This window comes from Bactrocera tryoni, chromosome 5, assembly GCF_016617805.1.
Source record: "Bactrocera tryoni isolate S06 chromosome 5, CSIRO_BtryS06_freeze2, whole genome shotgun sequence".
Taxonomy (NCBI): Eukaryota; Metazoa; Arthropoda; class Insecta; order Diptera; family Tephritidae; genus Bactrocera; species Bactrocera tryoni.
The window spans coordinates 50,494,700-50,513,217 of record NC_052503.1 but is presented as its reverse complement, the minus strand read 5'-3'; the positions used below and the strand labels follow the sequence as shown (position 1 = coordinate 50,513,217).

The 18,518-nt window shown below is 34.2% G+C and overlaps 1 protein-coding gene across 3 annotated transcripts in view; it reads right to left on the bottom strand.

Moving 5' to 3' along the window:
• Positions 1-16,957, bottom strand: part of LOC120776992 (Down syndrome cell adhesion molecule-like protein Dscam2) — a 68,417-nt gene extending 51,460 nt beyond the window's left edge. For all 3 annotated transcript variants that reach the window (XM_040108092.1, XM_040108093.1, XM_040108094.1), the window contains exon 1: positions 16,102-16,957. The gene's annotated coding sequence lies outside the window, so the exon portion shown is untranslated. The remainder of the gene's footprint in view (positions 1-16,101) is intronic.
• Positions 16,958-18,518: the final 1,561 nt, after the last annotated feature.

The following is an 18,518-nucleotide window of genomic DNA, read 5'->3' as shown; positions in this document are numbered from 1 at the left end:
TCTTGAGAGGGTTGGGTAATTAAAACGTGTTCCAAAAAAATTGTTAGTTAAACTCAACTAAAAAGGCAAAATTATTATATGGATTTGTTGTGTTGACGTGCATGCATACAGTGAAACGAATTTGAACAACAAATTAATTGGTTACATGATGTTTTCTATTTTTATCTGCTATATCTCTCCTTCATCGTACATTAAGAAAGACTTAAACACAACTAAGTATGTGAATATATCCTATTTAAATAGGGTAAGGATTTAAATATGATATATACTTTGAAAGCATCCACTTTAAAATTGAGGTTGATGGTACTAGGTCAGTATAGTAAAACCCTCAAAGTTTTTTTTTTATTTTTTTTGCCAAAAAGTTACAACTAAGCGAAAAAACATCAAGTTAAGGAAAAAATTTAAAAGGTCATAAAAAAACTAACACATACGAACGCCAAACCCTTTGAGAGTTTTACTATACTGACCTAGTACCATCACCCTACTTGGAATTTCTCACCCCCCAGATTAGCTGTTGTACTGTGTTATTTGACAATAAATAGCTTTTTTAAACTTTCATTTTTGGGAAGTCTTAGGAAATGTAAAATAAAAACATTTACATAAATGATAATGTGATATACTGATACAAAAACAACGTCATTAACATCTTATTATCCAAAATTTTACATTATGTTAGTTTCCTCAGTCTTCAGTTTGGCAAAGTTATGCGAAATTTTGACATTTAAATATCTTCATAACATTCATAGCTTCCACAAAAATTTTTGAAAACGAAAGCTCTCACACTTCAGAGACGCACTTGATCTTATAAAAAAATGTGTAGAAATCGATTTGCATCTTCATTTTTATACTGCGCGTCCGCCACGAATTTACAATTGTTATAACGGTTTATGTGAATATGTCACTATTTCAAATGTCATCAGACAATTAGAGTAGCTGTGTATAGAAGAAAAAATTTATCTTAAATTTAAGTAATTTTGACTAATTCATAACATCTCAGATATATATTATTATTAATTGCTTACAAGTAAAGTATCAGTTTATAGCTTTTGATGATTAATATTTTAAACTGTTTCAAAGATAAAGGTTCACAAACAAATTAAAAATCGAGTTCGTAGATGGGCCACTGCCACGCCCATAGATCGCCATTAAGCGAAAACATATACAGTGCCGTAACTAAGCACTAAATTAAGATATAAAACTGTAATTTGGTACAGAGGATCGCAGTAGCAAGGACCATCTGTCGGCAAAATTTTTTTAAAAAGTGGGCGTGGCCCCGCTCTCTAAGAAGTTTAATGTACATATCTCCTAAACCACTTAAACTACAACAACTAAATTTGCTGAGTAAAAATCTTATAAGAACTTCTACTGACAGTGTGAAAATGGATGAAATGGGACGATAACCCCGCTCACTCCCCATATAACGGTACTGTTAAAAACTACTAAAAGCGCGATTAATCAATAACCAAATACGCCAGAGACATTAAATTTTCTCACCTAGATGTTATGAGAGAGCTTTATTGGATCCGGAGTGAAAATTGGGCGATGGGCGGGATCCGACCAACCGATTTCGTCAAAATTTAGTACGTCACATTCTTCTTTATTGGGTCCGGAGTGAAAATTGGGCGATGGGCGGGACCCGACCAACCGATTTCGTCAAAATTTAGTACGTCACATTCTTCTTACATTTTTATGTCACATTGTGAAAGTGAACGAAACGGACAACAACCACGGCTACTTCCCATATAGCACAATGTTTAATTCCACTTGATTCGTTCAGTTTCCAGTACACAAATCAAGAAGCAATTAATATAACGGGATAAAACTTTGCATGAATAATATCTTTAGTGTGACCTTATGACCGAAAAATGTTTAAGTCCAATAAAAACTATTCAAAATCCTAGGTACCGAATATTTAGACCCCGGTACTTATAGTTGACTTATGATCGAAAATGAAATTAAGGGATAATCCTTCTCTTATAATGGTATGTCAGTATGTCAAAAATGGGTTGAATCGGACCAATACTTCCCTTAGTCCCATATACTTAATATAGAGATTTTCGAACTTCCGGGTGGCTTTGTACCGCATATATCGGCCAATATGTGAGTTATCCTAATGAAAATAAAAGAGCGTGTTTTACTCATAACAGTATGTATTTGTGCGCCAAAAAACACACTAATTGATAAGGAAATTCAAATGTTTTTTATTTACTGTGATCGATACAATTAATTTCTGAGAAAGCATCATCCAAATGGCCTTCACGACTTCTTTTGCAGGAACGAATTCGAGGAACCCAATCTTCGAGTACTTTTTCACTAAATCAAGTAGTATAATAATTCGGTTATTGCACGAGTTGTGTGGCACGTAGTCCCGTCTGGTTGGAACCAGATGTTGTCAAGATGAACTTCTTCCAATTTCGGTCATAAAAAGTTGGTTAACATCGATCTATACGGCTCTCCATTGACAGTAACGGTATCACCAGACCAAAAACTACACCAAACTGTCTATTTAGGTGAATGGAATGGTTATTCATGAATAATTTGTGGATTTTCTTCGCACCACATTTCTTTTTTCTTTGTTTAATTACTGCCACTCAGGTGGAAGTGGGCCTCGAAAATTTGCATTTGGAGAATGATTTAATTGATAATAAAATTGAATAATTGTTAAACGTTGTTCTTGCGTATATCTTTCGATAACAAAATTCTTAATTTTACTGAATACAATAAAAAGAAAATTACAAACCATAAGATAATAAAAATGGCTGAAACGACACTTATAAGTAATATCATTCCTATTGGAAAACCCGATATATATTGTACTCGCATAGGTGAAACAAAAGATTTTTCTGTGATTTAATGATACAAATGTCATGAATATCAAGTGAGCCTTAGGTTTGACAAAGTTGTGCGCAATTTTTAAATATTAATAATTTTTTTTTTTTACAAATATTTATTTCTAAAATGAATTTTGTTCATATTTTTTAGTATAATTACTCGCCGTGCACTTCATCGTCGTTTCGAATTTGTAAGCGCAATTTTCGAAAAATTTAAGCTTTTACCACTTTTGGAAAGCACTTTATTTTACTGAAAAAATTTATAAAAATCGTTTCTGATATACATATGTACAGAAATGTTTAATAAACAATGCGCTCATGCTAAGCATTTACCAATTTTTAGCATTTTTGACTTATTTAAACAGGTCATTCGTTGTGAAATAGAAAAATATTACGATTTGAACCCTAAAATAAGTTTTTAAATGCAAAACTACTTAACGGCTTGGGTACAAATTATTTTTTATTGCTTGCAAGTACACTACCAGATTATTAGCTAGTTAGAACTAATATTTGAAGTTAATTCAATAATAAAATAACACAAACATACATACAAGTATTGAAAAAATTTGGCAACCAACCAAATTGAACCAACTTCGTCATCCAACTTCTCGCAACATGTTGCTACAGAGTATTATAGTTATGTTCACCTAACGGTTGTTTGTCTCACTTAAAACTAATAGAGATAGTTAAAGGGTTACGTATAAATATATGTATATGTTCAGGATGACGAGAGGAGTTGAATTCCGAGTGATTGATCGTCTGTCCGCCTGACCGTCAGTCTATCACCCGTGCGTACAGGGCAGCGATACCTCGAGCAAAAATTTAATTATCTTGACAAAAATTCCCACGCCCATTCAACGCAATTATTCAAAAGCCTGTAAAGCGCTACAAATAAGCTCCACAATGCTGTTATTTGAAACCACCAATCATTTTAAGAAGAGACTGGGGGGTATATTAAAAAAAAAAGTCGGCCTGATATCGTCCTCTAATAGGCTTAATGTTCATACTTTATCTCCCAAACCACAAAAGCGTACTCAACTAAATCTGCTGAGAACAAATGTTTTTGTTTCCACTACGAAAATGTGAAAATTAATGAAATCGGTTTATAATACCGCCAACTATTGATATAACGGGTCTGTTAAAAACTGCTTGATTGCGATAAATAAACAAATAAATGCACCAGATATATCAAATTCGCACCTGAGATGGTACAAGAAAGCTTTATAGGAGTCGGTGTCAAAATTGGACGATGAACGTTGCACCGCCCATCTACAAGTATATAGATCACCAGACCTACTCAACCAAATTTAGTATATGTGACCTGATCTACGAAAAGGAAGCTAACGTGCGAAAACTAGTTTTCTGGGAAGCAGCTGTTAAAATCTCATCTTCCATCCGAATCAACTAAAAAGTGAAAATTGATTTTTTGACACCTAAGCCCCTTTTCCGTAGACCAGGTCACATATTAATTTGACATTCCTATGTTATAGTGCGAAATTAAGCGAAATCAGATTGTAACCACGCCTACTTTCCTACTTCAGGTTGACTCTGTATTAAGCATATATCGAAGAGAATCTTTCTTAGAACTAGAAATTGGTTATAAGGGTTAATATTTCCTCTAAGCCCTAAAACCTATTACCTAATATAATGATTTCAGAGTTTATAGTTGGTTTAAAACAATTCATTTAGATCAGTATACAAGTATGCTATATTTTCAAAAAAATTACCCGCGCCGCTAGTTGCTGCTCCCTCATATATCCACTATTTTATATTTCGTCCCTATGATTGAGTTTAAAGCTCTATAGAAGATATCATAATTAAACGAGAATTTATTAATTAGCCCTATATCATTCACATATTCTACTATGTTTAATTAATAATGGTGTGAAATTTGTATTCTTAATTTTCTATTATTTATTTTATTCGAAATTAGTGTACTGAGAACAAGAAAGTTTCGAGAAGTTGCTAAGAAACCCATATTTTAGTGCATTAAATTTGTTTAGCTTACTAATTCGTCTGAAACAACTTTCTGCAGAAAAAGTTTGGTATATTATATTGTTCCACTATTCTTTTACGGCTTTACTCAATTCGCTTTTGTTGGTTATATGTTCATATTTTAATTTCTGCTTCATCACGTGCTCAATAACGTTCAAGCCAGGAAACTGTCCAGGATTTTTAGTCATTCGGGAACAGTTCTAATGGAGCTAAAAACGGGCAACGTTAGGCTTGTGCATGGGGTCGTATGCGGATAAAAAACAAATTCGTCTTATTTTTTCAACTTTTGAGCACTTTCTTTTACGTAGGTTGCATAGGCATATTTATCAACGAAAATGTTTTTTTTTTTGTCGATTGCTGTTTTGTGTCGGGCGCATACGCATAGATCCATGATTCGTCACCTGTGACGATCTTATAAACGTCTTTTGAAGCACCGCGATCGTATTCTTTCAGCATTTCTTTACACCAATCCACACGAGCCTTTTTTTGAGCGATTGTCAAATTGTGCGGGATCCAACGAGAACAAACCTTTTTTACGGCCAGGTGTTCATGCAATATCGAATGTATGCTGGTGGGAGAAATGCATAGGCATGCCTCTATCTGAAGGTATGTTACATGACGGTGTTGCATTATCAGTTCACGTACGGCATCGATGTTTTCTGGCACAACGGCTGTTTGTGGACGACCTTCACGGAATTCGTCTTTGAGCGAACGTCGGCCACGATTGAATTCGTTGTACCAGTTTTTCACAGTGCTATAGGATGGTGCTTCATAGCCATACAAAGATTTTAGTTCATCGATGCACTCTTGTCGTGATAATCCACGTCGAAAGTTGTGAAAAATGATCGCACGAAAATTTTCACGAGTTAATTCCATTTTTGGCCGAGATGAATTTTTTAATTCCCTGTAAATAAAACAATTCACGATTAAATGACAAAACGTTCTGAGTGATGTTATGCTAAAAAATGTCAAACTTTCCAATGGAAATGTCAGATTGCACCTGGCAACACTTAGTGTTGCCCTAGGCTAGAATATATATAGCAGCCCTCGTACATGCAATTTCAAAAGATTCACATAGTAAATTTATTCAATTCCCTTGGATGATATGGAGGTTTCCCCTTCCAGCAGCTGACATCCTTTATCGTAGGATAAATGGTTGCTTTTTTAAACTATTCTTTACCATAGCTTTGCGCCATACATAAGATTGTCCTTTTAAAGGAAATACTTTTACATTGAATTGGCCATTTGTATTAAAAATCCGTTTCCAGAAAGAAAAACCTTTATTTATGTGCTCCTTTGCAAAGATCGTCCTTTTCTGTATATTGGCCGTACTCACGAATGGTTTCCTCCTCAGTACTTTACCATTATCTGGAAGAGCTTTGTTGTCGAGATACTTTTCAGTTGATTTACCATGACTTTAGGGCACCCGTATGAGGATTTCTCTTTATGTTTTGGAAAATATTTTTCGCCCACCGGATTTGGTTTTGGATTTGTTTTTTAAGTTTTTGAATATTGAAAAAAGTTGTTGCACAGATTTTCCCGCCTTTGGTAATAATAAACCAGTTCATGACAGAGAACTCAAAAGCATCCAGGAAAATATTTGGAAAAAGTTTTAAGCATTACAATAACAACAGCAACGATAACTCTTCTCCTACATACCAACCATAATGATCGTCCAGTTTAATTTGCATCCTAACAAATAAAGGGAAGCATTTTATAATCTTTCGTACTCGATCAAACTCATGAAATTTTACACAGATTCTTGTCGAAAGCAACGCTACAATCTCCGAAAATATTATTCATATGGGAACACTATAGCATATAGCTGCCATACAAGTAGGCCAACCAAGCTAAACTCTTGTATTCTTTCTTATGCATAGGGATAAAGAGTTGCATCGTGTGCAATTTCAATTTTCACTTTTTAGTTCATTCGGATGGAATATGAGATTTTAACAGCTGTTTCCCAGAAAACTAGTTTTCGCACGTTAGCTCCCTTTTCCCTTTTCGTAGACCAGGTCAATGATGAGCATGACAGGCAGAGTCGATTTAGCTATGTCCGTCTAAATACGCGAGCCCTTCATTTTTGAGAAATCGGGTTCTTTTCTCCTCAAGAAACTGCTCATTTATCAGTACCGCCGATATCAGACCACAATAGCACAAAACTGACTGGCTGTAAAGAACATTTCAATGTAAAATTATCCTTACAGTAGAATTCAGAACTTATTATCCTTTACAGACAGTACTTATTACATGATCTTATGGAAAATTATAGTCAATGCTATGAAAAAAATTGCAGCAATACCGAACAACCCAAAACAATTTTAGTACACGAGACGATTACACTTTGTTCGTTTTTTCACAGATTTGTTTTTTTAATTTTTATTACTATAAGATTTAGTTAACAATTGAAAATGCATTAATATGCAAAAAAAAAATTTAATTTCCTTTTATTTACTGAAGCAATAACTGCACGACTTAGAAGCATAAACTCATTGCTGAACTATATTGTACTTATATGTACATAATACAAGCGTACACATATACAAACATACAAACGTACATACAAATGTATGTGTATATGTAGTTACATTGTGAATAGAGTCGACGAACTAATGACTTCTATAAGCTACAAGTAAACTGTTGAATAAAAGATATGTATACTGCAAGAGAACAGAAGCTGGTTGTTAAATGATATGGTCTCACGCCCACTAACTATGCAGTCGGCAACAGCAGAAAAGCCGCATAAAAATCGATAATTCTCATTTGTTTCAAACGACTGTAGCAACATCAACAGTTACAACGTCTGCAATAAAAGAATAAAAGTGGCATAAGCAAAGAGCAATATTCCGAAAAGCAGTTAGGAAGAATGCTGCTATATTTTGCTTTACATATTCATAACACTGCATGGGGAAACAGAAACTGATTCAGTTATGTTTGGAATATAAACTTGGATCTTGTAATTAATTTTTAACACATAAACTCCATAGTACGTTGGTACCGAAGAGGTACCACACCCACCACATAGTTTCATTTAAAAACTCACGAATTCGGAATATTATGTAATAAATTAAAATATTTAATTGTTATGGGAGGTGTCATGCATTTAAAGTAGATAATTTTATTTATTTCGTATTTTGATACGAAAGAAGCAATCTACGCTTATGTCAACATTTTAGAAGTTAACTACACTTGACGCTTTTTTTTTGTACAGAGAGCTACTGCAAGTCAACTAACGGCTAAAGCACTGGATAATTAACCTAAAGGGCTATCAGAGAATTTTGTTAAAGTTCCTATGGGTTTCTTAAAGTCCAACGACAATTCTAACCGAAACTCTACTGTGCGTGTGATCCTCAATCCCTTTCTTTCGCAAAGGCCGTAGCTATAGTGTGTATGTGTTAGTTTCCGCGCTAATTCATTCAATATATGTAAGTATCACACTTGAAAAAGTTTTGAGTTTTGAAATTTTTTACCTAAGGAATTGTTTTCTACGTGTAATAACAGGAAAAACTTTGACCAAAATGATATCAATGCCTTTTAGTATAGTAATAAGTTCAACATATGATATACTTATACATACACAGGCGTATTCGAAATAATAAAGAAACCTACCAAAAACACTTTTGCAAACGTATTTTATTTACTCTTGTTTTATATATAATTATGGTACAATCAACGAAATAAATTCCAATTCAAGACATAAAAATCAATTTCTGTTTGTAAAATACAAATAACATTCTATTATTAATAAAAACCTGGTTTCAGATAGAAAAACGTTTGCACATGTACATATATAAGACAGCTTTTGAAAGTTTTAAAAGAAATGATATCAAACTGTCAAATTAGTCGCTAAAAGCTGAAAACAAATGTCGAATAAGCAGGATGCGTTCATCACAAAAATCGTTAAAAGGCGTCCGTTTGTAACTTCCAGGCAGGTAAAAAACTACTTGTAATTACCAATATAATAATAATAATAATACCCAACGATTACCCTAGATAGATTTATAAGATTTTAACGATTGGTGTATGGGGAAATTTAACCTGGATTCCCAATAAAAATGATTTAAGGCAAAAAGTAAAAGTTGTTATTGAACGGGCTCTAACTTCTTCGAATGGACTTGATAACTGGAGTTCCAATATTGCCTCCCTAAAGATGTAAAAATAAGTTTTTTAGTAAGCGGTTCTCTAAATTCTTTAGAATAACGTTTAACAAAACTAAGAGCACCATTAGCCTTAAAAACCATGGAAGATTCTTGAAGATTAAAATTGAGATTGAGATTCATAGTTACTCCCAGACCCACAAAACTGCATACTTGCTCCAAGCTAAAGTTTCATAAATATTACGCATGAAGTAGGGTCTACAGATCTACGGGAACATTTTTTAAGGTTTAATGGCATAACACACCAAGAAGCTAAGCTGTTTAAGTCTGTTTGCAACTGACATCCTTCGCTGTTTGAAGTATATGTTTTAAAAAATTTTACATCATCAGCATATAAACTCTTGAATACTTAATGACAGATGATATATCATTAATAAATAACAAGAACAGAATTGGAACAAGATGGCTACTTTATTAATTAAATCAGAAAAAGTATCGTTAAATATAACTTGTTGAGTTCTATTACTAAGTTAAGAAGCAACCCATTTAAAAAATATTGGCTGAAAACCAAGAAGATTCAATTTGTTCAAAAGAATGAATGATTTACTTTATCAAAGTCTTTAATTAAAGCTGCGTATATAACATCAATATGCTTATTCTCCCTAAAGGCCGTTGATACATGTGTTACAAATTCCAGTTAGAGTAGATTTCTCTTTACGAAAGGAAGGTTATTTCGATTTTATATTGCTGCCAATTTTGCTATTCTCCACAGTTTTCAATGGATGACCTAAATCCCCTCTTCTGCATATCTTTCCATATTTATGGAAATAAGCCTTGCTTAAGAGATCCATGCTACGGCTGCTACTTTGCCGGTCTCTTTCGACCAATTCAGCGATTTTATCGCAATTTTCGACGACAGGCCTTCCGGAGCGTGGCGCATCTTCGACCACCTGTACATCAGAACGAAAACGTTGAAACCATCGTTGTAACTGTAATGGAAACTGTATCGGGTCCATAAACTGCACAAACTTTATTGGCGGCTTGAGATGCATTTTTGCCTTTATCGTAGTAGTACTGTAAAATATGCCTTATTTTCTCTTTATTTTGTTCCATGTTTGCGACACTATAACTCACGAACGACTTAAAAGAAACGACAATCAATCAAACATGTGTTAGCGCGTGAAATGAGCTTTCCAAAAAGGTATAACTTGACCCGATGCGACGAATAAAACTAGAACAACGCGCTTTCAGCGCCAACTAGCGAGAATACCGCAAGACTTTTTTGACAACCTATTATATTTTGTTAAATTCAGCAAATTTTCGACGCAATTTATAATATTTTGAATGGTCCTAAACCAGTTTTTTTTTAGTTTAAAATCACGAGACTCTTTATTTTTTAATTTAACTCCCTTACAAACCTCAAATTAGAACTGATTCTTTGAGTAACAACACATTTCGGCACATATTTTTCAAATAAATTTAAAATAAATTCAATATTGCTACTGTAATCTGACCAAGTCACTTTACAGGGTTGTCCGGAAAGTAATAGGACTGAGTCGATTTAAAAAAATGTATGGCACCAATAGTTACAATCTTTTAAAAACTTTGAAAATAGGCTCCTTCCGCGTCGATGCAGCGATGCCAGCGCGATTTCCAAGCATTGAAGGCGTCACGGAAGGTATTCTTCGAAATACTCTCGAGAGGTGCCGAGGTGCATGCTGCTTGTGTAGTCTCAAAATGCCTGCCTTTCATCGGCCTTTTCAAGCAAGGATAGTCAAAACCCATGACTCGTCACCTGTGATTACGTGATTCAAAAATTGGGGGTAACTTTCTCACATGTTCAAATTTTCTTTCCAATCGACGCAATTTCTGGTCGTCAGTGAGCACTTTTGGGACCATCTTCGCGCACACCTTACGCATGTTCAAGTGCTTTGTCACAATGTCATAAACCACAGATTTTGATAAATTTAACATCTGGGCAATTAAAGGAATACTTAGTCGACGGTCTGAGTTCAAAACTTTGCACACACGAGTCATATTGTCGGTGTTTTTCGAAGTCGCAGGTCTCCCAGCACGGTGCTCATCAGCGACCTCTTTCCGGCCCCTCCAAAAAGGTATGATGCCACCGAAACACACCACTTCTTGCTAAACCAACATCAAGCAGGCTGACGATCATATCAAACGTCTCTGTCGCAGATTTACTGAGTTTCACTAATAATTTAATCACTCTAATGAACGCTGCGTTTTCGGCTTGCACCACTCACAGAAACACGTTGCGCGAAAATATTTGTCCTGACTCTCCAGATGTCGGACGCGCATGCTTCTATTACTTTCCAGAACTTTCCAGGAACACCTGACGCAATTTCTAAATGGTACCGCCTGTTTTAGGGATTATCTTCACAAATATGGTCATGATGAGGTAGAAATGTGTTCATTTTGTGGCTATGGAAAAGATAGTGCTGAACATGTCTTTTACCACTGTATGAGATAGATAAAAAGATATTGCGTTCAAAGCAGGTGTGGAATTACGTTAAGAACTGGGCCGTAAAGGTTCTTCAAGAGCAGCGAAGATTAGAACGACGCGATGTTGCGAGGCAAACAGCCACAATCAGTTCGAAAATTCCTGAGATATTATAGCCAATATGCTTAGCTTGCTCTTCGATGTAATACTTAACTGACTTCAACCAAATTATAAAATTGTACGTTCATCTTCTTGCTGATTTTGTCACCAACCAAAAATATTTACATTGTTATTTATATGAATTAAATGATTGTTGTAAATAAGGTGATGTTAGTGAAATTATGGGTTTTGCAAAAGATGAAAAAAATTTTGGCGATCAAAAGCAATATTTCTTGGCAGGCGCAAGCAAGTTTGGTCACACAATATTGGGATTTCGAAATTAAACTTTCCCATTCAATCCAAAAAGCCTTAAGAGATCAATCAAAACTGTTTTGGGTGTATAATACATTTGACTGAAAGCGTAGTATATAGTATATTTTTTACTTAGTAAATATTAAGTCGATTATTTTCTTTTACAACTTCACTAAACTCGCACATTGTTATGTTGTCAGCTTATGAGAGACGCGGACTTTTATAAAATTCCAATTATAAACTGACAGCTTATTTTTGTATCCCCGCAAGATTATAATTGATACTTATATTTAATTTACATATATACAAGTATAAGAAAAAAAAGTTTTTAAAAAAAGTTTCGGCCAAGTTTCTGTCAAAGTTAATAAGAAAATCCTCTTCAAAACCAATATGATAACCCTCAATAAACCATATTGTTGAACGGAAGCAAAATTAAACACAATGCAAATGATCAACAATTTATAATAGAATCTGTCAAGTCTTCGACTACCTTTTGATTTTGTTCAGTTTAAATATCGATTTTCAAATATGTATACAGTTATATTGGAATCCATGTCCGCCTTTTTTTTTTGGCAAAATTTAGTACTACTGAAATTTATATACATATAGTACATATCTCCAATTCGTTCCACTTCGAGTCGTGAATTTCTGCCAATAGAACGTTTTCGTGTTTTATTTGTCACACGAATCGCTATATATCATAAAATATACAATTTCTATCAGAAACAAAAATTTCAAAGAAACTCATATTTTTTAATAATTTATCTTCTAGTTAAACTAAGAAAATTAAAAAAAGTGTAAAATTTTACAAATTTTTTAAAAATTTAAAAAAATTGGTTTTTGACCAAAAAAAATTTGCTTTATGTTGTTAAAAAAATTTTACCGTTACTTTTTTTAGTTCAAATACATACATATTCTTAAATAATTTTTAAAGAGATTTAAGCAAAAAAAATCGATTTTTTGAAGCTTCTAAAGCAGACCCTTAAATGGACTAATATTATTGTTAAAAAGTCAGTCATAAATACTTGTAGAAACTTAGCTCCACATATTCGATACCAGGGGAGTTAAAAAGTTAAAGTCTGATTTCCACATTTGGGTGAAATTTGGATGACTCCAATATCCTCTTTTGTGAGGAACGTGAGGAAACCAAAAGTATTACTTGTGCAACATTTTGCGGCAGTTGAAAAGCATTAGAAAAAATAGTAAAGAAGGGTTAAGTTCTCTTCTAATCGATCAAATTAAACTTTCGCAATGTAGAAAGATCATATCGGGGAAATACTTCGAAATGTTGAGAAAACAGCTGGAAAGTCGGACATCTTTATATCCCGTATATTGGTTGATAAATATGGTATACAAGGTGCTTACCAAAGTAAACAAGACTTAAAAAAAAAAATGTTTTTTTCGGCAGAATCAATTTATTTCATCGGGTGAATACGGGGAGTGGTTAATGGTTAAAATGTGATTTTTGGTCAAACAATCGGTCAAAATTTTTCACATTATCGTGCAACAAATTCCAACTTTCATCTTCGCGATATTCGGGCCGAACACATCGAATACGGCGCACCAAACGCTTCAAAACTCCAAGGTAGAATACCGCATTAACGTTTTGACCGGGTGGAACAAATTCTTTGTGGACAATACCCTTGGAATCATAAAAACAAATCAGCATTGTCTTCACTTTTGACTTCTCCATGCGCGATTTTTTGGGTTTCGGCTCGTCCGATGCCTTCCATTCAGCACTCTGGCGTTTCGTCACCAGTCACAATATTGTAAAGGAATTTTGTCCTTTTTGACCTCTTTAATGATGACCTTCGAATGTTGGATACTAAGCAATTTGTGTGGAACAATCCGTATAGTAACGCACCAGTCGACATATAGATGGCGCCACTAGGGGGCGTTAGATTCCTGTCCGGTTTACTTTGGAACGCACCTTGTAATATATAGCCAAGCGGAGACTCGCAATTCTAATATATCGGGCATATGTTATATTACACTTGGTATTAACATGAATCCAAAATTCTGAAATACCCTTACGCAGAAAGTTTTTGCTATGACGGAAAAGTTCTGAATTATCTAGCAAAGGCATTAGTCATACAAACTCTTTTCGACATTTATGGGGGCTAATTTCATGTCATTAATTGAACAGTGCTTTTAGACTCTTTTGGATTTCCTGTGAGGAGTCAAGATAAAACCTGGGCTCCACAAAAATGCTGTGTAGAAAAGAAATTATCAAAATTTAGCGTGTTAAAATTATAAAGGGAATACTTATAAGTCCACGAATATGGCAACTGATAAAGGAAAAGAAGAAAAATTCGCCAGAAATGTTTTATAAACGTTGTCCAAAATTTTGTAAAAAACCATAAATCAGAAATTTACAAAGACGTAATAAATAAATTTGTAGTGTCACATAAAGCTTAGGGGTGTAATATGTCCTTAAAAATACATATGCTTGATTCTGATCTGTATGTCTTTCCGGAATTGTTTGGTGCTGTGAGTGACGAACAAGGCGTGGTGTTTCCATCATGCCATTTCCTTAAAGGAAAAGTGCTATCAAAGAAAATGGAGCGTTGAAGTGGTTGCAGATTATTGAAGATTTCAATTAAATTTATATAGCATGTGTTTTGAAAATATGAAAAACTAGCTGTTACCCTGTGAGCTTCGTACATCTAAATCGATTAAAACTCTTAAGGGTTTTTACTTTGTGTTTTATTTATTGTTGTAAGGCTGTTACTTATTTATAAAACATTTATAAAGCATATTGGTATACCACATTTTTGGTTTTTCCACCTGGCGCGTAAATGAATAAGCACCTTGGTGTTCCCACTCTCGAGCATGCGACGAACAATTGGCCGTGGGAGAAGCACGGTCCTTCCAAATTGACGCCGCACACTTGAAACGTTTGCCCTTGCGATTTGTTGATGGTCATCGCAAAGGCAAGACGTACTGGTAACTGCAAGCGCTTAAATTCAAACGGCATGTCCGTTGGAATCATGGGAATGCGTGGTAAGAGTACAACTTCAACTTTTTTATATACATATAATTAAGTGGAGCGTTTTTCCCGAAATTCCGACAAAAAGGGTTCAGATTTTGTCAATTTAAAAAAGGCTTAGATCAGGCACATTCATTGTCTGTTAATAAAATTTTTTTTATCCTATTAATTTTGGTATAATCAAAGGTTAGTGATGATCAGCGAAAGAAGCTTCTGTTGGAACTGAGCAACCCAAACAACCATTACTTTTGAAAATGATTATTTTTTGTTTAAAATTTCTTTTTTTTCAAGTTGAAACCTTATTTAATGAAGCCATGTTTTTAGTTTTTACTTTAATAAAATAAAATAATTTACTAGAAACCAAAAGTTATTTAAAATTGACGTCTCTGACTACACCTAACCCCTTAAACTACATTCATATGCTTTTATTTTATTGAACATAACGTCGCCCACATTTAAGTGAGAAATACATATTATATGTATAAGGTAAATAACCTTTGGTATTAAGGTTATTTGTTATTATTTTGCATTATTTGAAAATATTTAAATAAACTACGGATATAGATATGACAGAGTGAAATATTTGTGTTTTGTAACACCTAAAATTAATGGAGATTGATTTGTCATATATCGTATAGAGTTATATATGTACATATGTACAAATAAATATGTTCGAGATGACGAGATGAGTTGCATTCCGGATTTATATATTTCCGTGCAAGCGATGACTTGTTAATTGTAATATTTCCTTCAATTTGCTAACACATTTAATGCAGGCTCTCTGTCATTCTCAAATCTCCAAGTGATCCTAAAAAAATTCTAATACCTAATTGATTTATTGAATTTATACTCCGATGGCCAAACATACAAATACGATGCATAATTGAACGACAAAATTGATTTTCTAAAATTTCATAATAATCAGTTCCAGTGATAATATAATAAATAAGTATATATAAATGCATACATATGTTATGTGTACGGACATATGTACATATGTACATATATTCGCGTGTATATTATGCCACATTCATACAAACGTAGGAGTATATACATACAGCCTCCAACGTGGCGTAAAATGAGCTACCAATTGACTGGCATACGATAAAGCCGGCCGTAATTAAGTTGAAAAAAATTTCATTCAATATTCCACCGATTTTAGAACCTGTTACCCAATAAAATTAAAACAGAAAGAAGTTTTATATGTACATGCATACATATTATATTTTTTAAATATCGGTTATTAAATTATCATCAAGTCATTGTACATACATATATGCGATATAAAACTACATATGTAGTATGTCTAATACCAACCATATTTGAAGCCAATATTCCATATCTGCTGTATACACTGTTTCAAGCACCAAAATATTTTTTTTATATATCTTCTTTAAGTATTATCTTTTATCCTCAATTTGCTTCAATTAACACCATTACTTTGAACAAATCTTTGAATCTTTGATTTGTAACTTTTAAAACATTTTTTTTTATAAAATAATTTATTCACTAATTTGCCTCGGCTACTTGTATACCATATATGTACCATATTCGATAAAGGCATTTGGCACCTTAAGTTGTGTCTATGACTTTCATTCGTTGCTTTTCGCGCTGATGCTGGAGCGTCGGTTTTCATGCATCGTTTTTTGCACTTTTTGCCTTTTTACTCGTAATATTTCTTCATTTTTTAAATTCTTCACTACACTTGCAGTGATATTTCAGTGGGGACTCGAGTCCATTTTATTCACTGTACGCTGTACGCTTTATGCTCCTTTTTGTTTTTTTTTTCACTATTTAACGACGTATGAACTCTGTCGTTATCACTACACTCCACATGGTACTCACACATGTATATACTCGTATAACGTAGTAGTAGCATTCAAATCAAGTAGTATATAAAATATTTAGGTATATGCAAACACCGTGCATTCGCTCATCACTTCCTCATTGCACTTTCCCCTTCCACTCGTTTTTCTTACACGCTGACACATTGAATTGAGTAAATGTTGAAGGTGCGCAGACTCTCTCAAATTCTTCAACTTTTTTCTCTCAACCCTCTTTCATTGACACGATATGTTAGGATAATTACATATTATGTCAATAGCTGCGGATTCTCTTTCCGTTATCCCGTTCCAAGTTTTCTTCCGTTCGTTTATTTTCCAGACACAACCGAACACAGTCAGCTTCGAACAGCAACTGATTCTGCATTGTGGCGTGCAGTAAGAATTTTAATCAGGACGAAACACGTAAGTGGAGTTCGTCTTAACGTTAGAAGTACTCGTGTTCATCTGGTGGATGCTGTCTCATTTGAGTGAAATTTTATTCATGAAAAGCTCCATAACAAAGAGTGAACTGTTCATTTTATACCATTTTATTAATTCATTTTATCCGTTTCTAAGATAAAGGACTCATTTGGACGACCTTTTGTGTTAAGATTTTGTAGTCTGAAACTCAAATTTTCACAGGGTACCAACATTTTCCAATATCAGAAATTATCAATGCTATAAAACGTTTATTAATGTTCCACCGAAGTCACAAAAATCGGTTTTGCTAAACATTCATTACCAAATTATATAAAAGAGATTCATTTTAGTCAAAATATTGTCAGTAATAATAAAAATGTAGATGGTCCAAAACGACTTACATGGAAGGGTGTATTAGGTTAGGTTAGGTTAGGTTATACCGACCGGTTGTCATGTCATTTATAGACCAACTGGTTCCTACTTAAAAACTTTTTTCGGCTTTATATCCCATTTTGATACATCATCTGCCCCCTTGAATTGTGAACCTTCTAGACGTCTATGAAGAGTTCTAGAAAATGCTAGACAGAAGCATTAAAGAAGTTTCAGCATATCTCTCATGCCTAGTTTCCCGAACATTATGCATGCATTGTCGTTACTAATGCCCATCCAACTCGTATCTGATGCCAGTAAGTTGTAACCTGTCATTAGGCCAACAACCATCCTGAAGCCCTTTCGAGATCGTGTGAATAAAAGGCATGCGTGTTTTTCTTTGAGGCTCTTGCACATGATTCAGAAATTTTAGCGAATTATGTATTTCCTGTATTGCTTCGGTAGCCGCAGATAGCACTTTTGGGAATCTCATCAACCATTTCGCTTCCAGAATTATTTTTGGGGCATGAAACGATGGTACATATTGATCTTCTTTATACTCGTATTGTTTAAAAAACTTTCTTCTGGAAAATATTGTAGTATTCCGGAAGCTTGAAGGGTCGCCTGAGATTAATTAACGAGCAATAAATTCCGACGCTCATTCCAGTAGCCAGTTTTTATTCGGGACTCTTGCCCCATCGACCCTCTTTTAGTGTATCACCAAATAAAGGGTGTATTCAGTTTCGATTTGGAATGAAGTGCAGCCTTCAGAATCAAAGCATTTCAAGTTGAACGTATTTGGTACTGAGGATAAGCTTTGATAATAATATTAAGCCGACTTTGGTAATGATACGAAGGCCGCCAACTTCTAGACTATATATTACGAGGACATTACATTTGCAACTTACCTCAGCGAAAAATATTATAGGGTGACATACAAATTTTCGATAGGACACCCATGTCGGATGAGTGACGAAAATTTTATATACTTATGTATGTACATATGTACGTAGTATGCCCAGCTCTTGACCGATGCTACGGCTGCTACTATGCCGGTCTCTTTCGACCAATTCAGCTATTTTATCGCAATTTTCGACAACAGGCCTTCCGGAGCGTGGCGCA